The 9,925-nt window shown below is 32.3% G+C and overlaps 1 pseudogene; it reads right to left on the minus strand.

Moving 5' to 3' along the window:
* Positions 1-3,826: 3,826 nt before the first annotated feature.
* On the minus strand, positions 3,827-4,663 carry LOC146905084 (zinc finger BED domain-containing protein RICESLEEPER 4-like; annotated as a pseudogene).
* Between the last annotated feature and the right edge of the window lie 5,262 nt (positions 4,664-9,925).

The raw sequence follows: 9,925 nt of genomic DNA on the forward strand, positions 1-9,925 counted from the left end.
ACATATTGTTACATAATACCGATCAGGTTCAATGATGTTGATTACAACATGGACGTGGGTGCATATTAAAGATTAATTTCGACAGTTTGTGTATATGTGTCCACCTAAAAAAAGGTCAAAAGTTTTCCAAAAAAGGATAACCATATTGTACGGTCAACTAAGCGAACACCTTCACTCTAGGAACATGTTGAATCTCGCGATCCATATATACAAGCTTCACAGACCAAGTCAACACCCTCAAGTAGGAAAACTACCTTTAAAAGTAATATGTCTCATAATCCTAACCCACATCCGATTAAAGTCGACATCCCACACAAAACAAAATATCATCGTTCACACATGAAGTTATTGAAAAGGTGATAGATGTAGTTGATGATGGTCATTGTGGATTCTGTGGAGTTACGAGCCTACGTGATATATTTGTTGATGATTATCTGATTACCCACTATCAGCTTCTAAAAGAACCAACTGATGATGATGGTGAGCCTTATCTCTGATTGATTGGGTCAAAGAATCACTTCAATGAGGTCAAACACACTCTGATTGATGATGATGGTATTGCCCTGACTCCATTGGATTAAGAGCAAATGGTCACTTTAGTCTCTGACTCTGCATCTCATTGTCACAAAGGTCCTTGACTCAGGATTAAATACAAATAAGTCCCTAACTCCGCACTTCCGTTATCACTTTAGTCCCTGACGTTAAATAATTCTGTTAAGTGATGATGTGACACATGTTTTACAATGACATGACATGACATATGGTGTGTTAGGGACTTAAGTGAAAGAAACCTAATAGTCACCTTATTAGTAACCATTGGGTATTTCTTTTCTCCCTCTAAACACAAAAACACAAAAAGACCGTTGAACTCCAAAACACAACCCTCGCCATTGAACTCATCCACCATCGTTGCACCTACGCCGTCCAACATCACAGTCGTGGCTTTTCTTCATCACGAACAGTCCGGTTCGGTTTGTTTGGTTCAGTTCATTTTCTCAACTCACATAAAGTCCAATTTTTTTGTCAAAAAAAATCAAATTTTTTCGATCTTTGACTTTTTATATTATTTTAAAAAAAATTAATGATTGCGAATTAAATTAAAAGTTACTGTAGACATTAAAAGGATAGACACAAATTATACAAAGTTTAAAGAAAATTAAAAATTAATAATTGCGAATCAAAAATATCTGATACACGTAATAGGGGCAAAAAGAAACCCAACAAAAAATCAATAATTAGAATTAAGATCATTCTCAACGTATTCCTTTAATTCCATACTCCAATAGAACACCCCTTCAAGACAAAATTGTATTAGTTATGACAACCACTGTTGCAACAACCTTCAACTTAATCTTTACTCGTATCCACAACAACAAACTTCACACATGATGTGAACTCCAAAACAACAACAATTCTAAACAACAAATGAGAAAGAAAGTTGATCAACATCTTAAAAATATCAACATATCAATAAACAACTCAATAGAGACACACTTATAATATGCTATCAGTAGCACAATATTATTATATCATATTTTTCAATTAGACAACTGAATCATAGCTACAACAATTGACTTGAACTACCATGAGATTATTTAAAAAACTCCAATATTTTCTTCATAACAGATACACTAATCGTAACCCTGTCACTATTGTCAACAACAATTGAGTCATCTTTAATAACAAACACAACACAACATAAAGTGAAAGAGAAACATTATTCAATGAAATTGATCAAATGATAAAAGGTCCTGAACTTTTGCTAGAAATCCTAATACAAGCTCCTAAATATGTTTCATTCATTATATAAGGAATAAAACTAATACAAGCTTCTAAATGGCAAATAATGGTTGTGTTAGACACAGAAGCTCATGTTTCATTCAGTATATAAGGAACAAACCTATAAATGAAGAGGTAAATTTGAAGGAAAATTCTATATTTTTAAAGAGACTTCATTAATTGCCAAATAGCTCACTTAACATATTATGGCTATATTTCCAAAACTGCTATAATTTCAAAAATATGTCAGGTACGTTCTATATTTACAAAATGCTTTATTTCCGAACAGCACACTCAACTTAGAGAAGTTTTATATACAAGTCAAGAACAATGAGCATCAAATCAAAAAATCATAGTGATATTCCACAATATTTTCTTGTTAATTTAATGGAAAAAATAAAGAATATACCTATTTAACATCAAGGGAATAATGTGATTTCTGTCGGAACCTGCTCCACCTGTTAATAACAAATATTAATAAATCATCAACACTATTTTTAAAAGATTAAACTATATATAATGATCAAGAGATGATATATTACTTTTGGCTTGTTCTTGATTCCGTGCAATGCCCGATGCCAATCACCACAACAAATTAAAGTTTCAATTGTAGATGAATGTAGAGAAACTCGGAATGAGTCAATAACTTTCCCCCCAACGCTAAAAGTTGATTCTGAAGTCACGGTGGATATTGGAATGACAAGAACATCTGCTGCCATATGAGACAGTACTCTATATTTTCCGCTATTCAACTTCCACCATTCCAATGCATAAAAGTATATATGACCATTATCGTTAGGCTTGTAAGTTGGCTCCTTCAAATACTCTTCAACTTCAGATTTTACAGCAGGAATTGCTTGTTGTTCTTTGACATAATTCATTAACTATGACCACCCTGAGTCTCTTGTTGGCTCAAATGTCAACCCATTTTGATCAACGGTAGTTCTACTAAATCCTTCTCCATGCTCCTGAAGCATATCATTATACTCTACGTACATATCATTAAGAGCTTTGTGTACCTTTTCTATATTTTTTATAGCTTCATCTAGAGGGTAAATTAAAGGAAAGCACATGTTTACGCCCATCATTTTGATCCTATAGGGTCCAAAACAGATGCAAGTGACATAACAAGATTACACTGACTCCAATACTTGTCAAATTTTTCCTTCATCACGTTTTCCATGTCTTTCATGAAGTTAGATTCATCTTGAACAACTTTATCTACCACTTGCTTGATTTGAAACACCTCAGCAAGATATAAATTAGCAGTTGGATATTCACTACTCCCTCCGTTTCAAAATGAGTGTCGTTTTAGGTGTTTACACACATATTAAGAAATGCAATGATTAAAAGAAAGAGAATGGTTATTTTACCAAATTATCGTTATTAACTATTGGTTAGTTTTAAAAGTAATACTTTGGAAGTAGTGTGCTGAGTATTAATTGGAGGGTACAATTGAAAAGAAAAAGTTGTTATTGCATTGGAAACTGAAATTGACATTCATTTTGAAACAATTTTTTTTGGCTAAACCGACACTCATTTTGAAACGGAGGGAGTACTAGAAATTATTTGTGACAGTATTAAATACCTCTAGCAGCTTGCAAACTTTTTCAACTTTTTCCCAATTATCTTCATCTGGAAGAGTTGTATAACTTGGTTCTCGATCTTGAAAACATGGAAAAGCTTCTTTGAACTACATTGCAACTGACAACATTTGATATGTGGAGTTCCAGCGAGTAAGGCAGTCAAGAATTAATTTTTTACCACCAATCTTGCTTCAGACTGATTGATAAACCTCACACTGTCATGCACTTTTTCAACTATTTCTCCTATTCTTCCAATACCATCTTGGACAAGCAAGTTTAGTATTAGGCCCAACAGTGGACATGAAACAACTTTCCATCCAACACTAATTTTTGGTGCCTTTAAAGTAGAACTTTTAGCTCTTTCAAACATCGATCATTGTAGTATGCATTATGCACTGACACACTAAATATTTTATTTTCAATGCCCCATTCTTTGAGACATTTGAATATTGCATTATCAATATCAACACCACGTCAAGGAGGAGGAACATTAACAAAACTAAGAGCACGCTTTTGTAAAACCCAATCAACATCAATGAAATGGTCAGTTAGCACCATGTATTCTATCTTTTGATTTTGCGACTTCCATAAATCTGTGATCAAGCAAATCTTATTTACTGTCCTCAAAGTTGACTTTAACATCTTCTTTTCAGTTTCATAGACAACAACACAATCATTCTTCAATGTTTTTCGACTAATTTTCTCATATGAAAAATTAGCACATTTCATCATAAATAGAAAACCTTCTTCCTCAACAATACTAAATGGATGTTCATGCATCATAAGATTCATAACCGAATGTGCAGTGGCTTCTCGTTGTCTTTCATGATCATACTTAGTACCTGGATTAATCATAGTGGTCCTGAAAGCTTATCATCAATCATGTTTTTTGTTGGCTTCAAGTTTAATTTTTGTTGTTGTGCTACTAGCTTTTTGTAAACTTGACATACTTCCCTTAAATGTCTCTTCAAATGGCTAGTCGACGCACTTACAACAACAACATAATTTCTTTTATAATGTAAACATTGCCATATTTTGGTTCCATTCTTTAACGTCGCTTCTTTGAAGTGATCCCAAACTGGAGAAGTTTTCTTTCTCTTAGCCTTTTGAATAACAACGTTGTTGTTCTCGACATTCTCTTCATTCCCAACTTCATTTGCTGGCGTTGCTTCATTTGTTAGTGGTTCTTCGCTTGTATTCGCATCTAAATTAATAATAGGATTCAACAAACTTAAACACTCTTCTCCATCATTTGGTGGTGAACCTTTGAAGGATTCAATTGACTAACTAGCTGACATCTCTACAAAATGAAAAACTTTATGGTGTTATAAAATAGAAACTTATTTGTACTATAAAATACATAAAAAATTAACCAAAAAAAATTGAGAGAATAAGTGTTACATACATACATACATACTAACAACACAGTTACAGGTCAACACAATTGTAAAATATAACACATTAGTGGCTGAAAGATTTCCACCTCACTTGAATTACAACCGCCTAGTAGAATTAAGAGCTAAAATCTAGGAGTCTGTTACATGGACTACTCAATAGTTTGTTATTTATTTGTTTTTTTTCTTTATCATTATGTAGCTTTATCTTTCCTGAAATATGGAGTTTTTTTTGGCAAAAAAAGACATTATATTAATTGATAAGATCATGAAAATACAATGAGTGAGCCATACGGGACAAACAATCTGCTACCCTGTTACCATCCCTTTTGACAAAACTTCAAAACCTTGACCAAAATTTCATTATCACTTTCAAATAAGCCTTTCTAAATTTTTAATCCTAACAATAAGTTAACCCATTTTGAAAACACACATAAGAGTACATAGATTGAAAGAAATGAAATCTATTAGGATTATAACAAATAATAGTATGAACAAGAATTTAAAGAGGGAAAACTATCATTTTTTCTATGCTAAACACTACCATTGGAATTCAAAAATCTCCAAATAAACCCACCGAAATTATACTCTAAATCACTCAACAATCAGAATAAGGACACCATAATAAAAGAGACAAACTAAGAAAAGTAATCATAATTTTTTTTATTAGAAACCGATACCTTAAGAGAAATAGAGAGCAACATTTTTCTTCTTTGATGAAGCCTTGCTACCTGCTATCTTCAGTTGCCTCGTTACTGTACATAGAGAAAATGAAACGTTTACTTTTTGGTAGTGTGGTAGACAATTGGGTTAGAAATAATAAAAGTTAACTTTCTTTTTTAGATAAAAAGTTAAAAGTTTGTATTTCCTAGGATATGTTGATGATTCTTGTACGGAACCCAAACGTTTTCTATTTTACTTTTTAATAATATTTAATGAATTTGATAAATAAAAAACTTTTAAAAACTAACACACACACACACACACATATATATATATATATATATATATATATATATATATATATATATATATATATATATATATATATATAATCAAGCCAACTCATGAACCTAACGAGTTGAACTATATGCAGCTAAAGTTCGGCTCATTTAATTAACGAACTTAATTTTCAGTTCAAGTTCAGCTCGTTAGGTTCATGAACCAAGTTCAACAGATTATTTTCGAATTTCAAACTATAATCGAGTTGGTTCGGTTCATTGCCAGCCCTACCTTCAAGTTGTTGAAGATGCCGATATTTTGGATTTGCATAACACTGTCCATCATTGTGGATTTTCTTAACTGCTTTACCAATCATATAATGTAGTTTATTTAAATTATTGTGTATTTGATATAATGATGAATTTGTTTGAATTTGTTTTAGGCATGCCATGTGTTTATGGAATAGCAGCCATTGCATGAAAGCATGACAAACCTTAAAATTATTGTCATGAGTGGCTTACTTTGGGCTCATACAATGCAACCTATGAGCATTTCATAAATCCAACACAAGGTGAAGAGTTTTGGGAAAAAAACTGATGATGTGAAATCGGTGCCTGCACCATTAAGAAGACAACCTGGAAGGCCAAAAAACAAAGAAGAAAAGATGCATATGAGGGTCCTTCCAGTTCAGGTAATGTTTGGAGGTCATATCCAGTGCTAACATGTTCAAGGTGTGGTCTATAAGGTAACCACAATAGGTTCGGCTGCACTAATCAAGGTGTGATGCCTATGCCTCACAATTGGGCTCCACCACGACCACCTTCCAACAATGAGTCAAAGAGAACAAGTTACTTTAGATTTGTCACAATCTGCTCCACAAACACAAGAGCAATTATTTGATGTGAATGAGCAAGGACCACAACCAATAGGAATTGGACATGGAACTTTTGATCCAACACCGGTTAGATTGGGCCACCACCTATTAGGGGTCAAAATCCAAATGCATGCTTGAATGAACAACAAATGCTTACATCTTTCATGTCCACTCCAATATTTACTCCAAGGGGTCTAAGGCCAACTATGTGATGTTCATTAATTTATTTATGTACCGAAGTTGCTAAATTATAAGCACAATTGTGGTGTATTTTTTATTTTTTAATATTTTGCTGAAATCATTATGTAATGACTTATTGAATTATATGCCCAAATGTGGTGCATTCTTTTGATTACTCTATGGTTGACCTTCATGTAATGACTTAATAGTTATGTTATGAAAACATTTTGGTATTCAATTATGGAATCATTTTGGCAAGTGTTATAATAATATTTTGGTATTTAACACATATACCTTAGTGTTGTCAGTAGGTAGCATGTTAAACTAACAACTTACTAGAGATCTTAGTGAAATTTAGTGTTACTGTTAAGGACTTAACTGATAGTAAGTATGCACAGTCAAGGACCTAACAATAAGTTGGTGTTTAATGGAAGATTGATTTTGAACAAAAGATATAATTACATTTAGGGATTTAGAGATTTGAGATTCAATTTGGGGATATTGATTTTCGATTCAGGGACCAAACTGACCATTTTCTACTTTCACTTTAGTCCCCGTGACACCTCATACTCCTTGTCAGCATAAAACATGTGCCACATCATCACTTAACAGAATTATTTAACGTCAGGGACTAAAGTGATAACGAAAGTGCAGAGTCAGAGACTTATTTGTATTTAATCTTGAGTCAGGGACCAAAATGACAATTTTCTCTTGGATTAATGGATGATGATGCTAGATATTTAATCTAAAACCTTTTTCCCTTTACGAACTGCACATTTGTATAGAAACTAAATGATGTATCTAGCACATGTGAATGACAACCATTTTATGATAATATATTTGAATGATGGTTTTCCAGTTCCTCTCACTTCTGTGCTTTAGGTACCACACTATCAAGATGATGCAAAGTTATGGGATGCTAGATATGTCCATATGATGATTGCATATAATGCACTATGTCGGACATCAAGTAATGTGATAATAGAAGATGATGAATCGTTCACTATTGAAAACCTTGATCCTTAAGAGAAGGTTGTTGATGATAAGGTTTGAGATTGTGTCAAGATTGAAGATGAAATGCTTGGACTTAATGATTTTAGCATGACCTTATTATGACTTTTTGAAATAATTATATATGTTTATTTTAGTATAAGCTCATTGCCTTTGATATAATTATGAGTAATGATGCTTTGTTAAATCTACAAAGACAAAGAATCATTACATGCAGTTTTATGATTTCTGGGTAGTTTTAAATTATACAATCTAGAATATGCGTTCGGATTATATAATCCAAACAAACGGTATTTCTGTAAAAAAAAAAAAATTAGGGCACATGAGAAGAGCATAGAGTGGAAAAAGTAATAATCTTATTATTTTATGACTTTTTATTTTATGTCTTTTGTTGTCCCTCGAGGTTTTCTTAAAAAGCACCAACACCCCCTCTAATTTTCAATTAGACATTAACCTCCCTTAAATTTTATCTAAATTGACAAACACACCCCTTCGGATTAATAGAGTTAGATTAACGTCAGTTACCCTTCCATTTTCATTCACTCCAGGCTTTCGCCAGTCTCTCTCTCTCTCTCTCTCTCTCTCTCTCTCCCTCTCTCTCTCTCCATTTATTTCATTCTCCAACTTTAGAACCCAACAAAAAATTATTTTATCAAACAACTGTGAAACTAAAAGTATATCATAACACATGTTTATCAACCTGGTGTTAGAACGTAATACTCGGTGTTTGTTCAATGCCAGCTATACACATAATTGGCAAGTGCAGAGAGGGGAAAGACAAATCCAGCCCTCCCAAGCAATATTAAGAAGATGAAGCAACTGTAAATTCCCATAATTTTTTTGAATCTGCAACGGCGTTGACAAGAAAAACATTGAACAAAACAAAGTTTAATAATACCAAGGTGTATAGTATCAAAGAAAGTTGCAGCTTGTCCATGTTAATATTTGTGGACCTATCAAGATAGTCTCAGCAGTAATAAGAGGTATCTCATCAAGTTTATTGATGATATGACTAGGGGTGTTTAAAACCAAACCGATCCAAAATAAGATTGCAAGCCAATCCAAAAAATAGAAAATCGTACAAAACCGAAAAATTATTTCATGTATTTGGATCAGGGCCGTTCCTAGAGTTTTAGGGGTCTCAGATATAATATGAGAAAACGACCCTTTACATAATACATCATAAAATTTGTTAGCTCATTGTTGTGATTTTATTAACTCTTCATTTCATTTTTTTCCGCTTTCCACTACCAAATAAATGTATTTTTAGGCAACATCTGAAAATAAATCAAATACTCCATAGACACCAAAACAAAATAAAATAATGTAGAAGTATAGAATAATAACACATGCGAAGTACACTGAAATTTTAGTACCTAAGAATAATAACAAAAAAAAAGTAAAAGTATATCAACATGTAAGAATAATAACACAAAAAAAAGTAAAAGTATATCAGCATGTAATTAACTAAATTTTAAACTTTTGGATGCAAAATTCTCCAATGTTAAACTCATAACAACAATAATACATGATACAAAATTAGTGTTAGACTTTTTAGAGGAATCATAGATACAAGAATTCCTTTGTATACTAGAAGTACATCATTCTTACTTTTATATGCTATAGGTATCTCTAACAAGTTCATTACATGAATGTGTCTCGCATGATCTTTCATTATCAAATTCAACTATGCAATCCTTTCAATCAATTCAAGAAAGTTGACATTACTATATTAATGTAATTTATTTTTTTAGAACCTTTGAAAGAAAATATTCAGATTAATTTCTGTAGTAGGTCTATTTTCAACTAAAATATAATTTGTTGTTATGAAAATTATTCCAATTTAGTGGATAATAAATATCACAAATATTTTTAACATTAGTGAAGCACATTATCAGGGATAAATGGCAAAAAAAATATTACCAATTTCTTCGATAATAATTTTTTTGGCACATTATTAAGAACAACCAATTTTTTTTATAGGAAATGTGTATATAGAAATCTTTGTGTTATAGGGGGTACATATAGCAAATCGTGCTAAAAGTGCCAAAAACACTACCAGACTTCAGCCAAGCTCTTCATCATGTCAATGTTTGGGGCCTTTATGTGAACTTTGCTATATATACCCCATCACCGAAATAGTTTTATATACACCCTCC

Source organism: Medicago sativa, chromosome 7 (genome assembly GCF_051527215.1).
Source record: "Medicago sativa cultivar Bolivia chromosome 7, Bolivia_mono, whole genome shotgun sequence".
Lineage (NCBI taxonomy): Eukaryota > Viridiplantae > Streptophyta > Magnoliopsida > Fabales > Fabaceae > Medicago > Medicago sativa.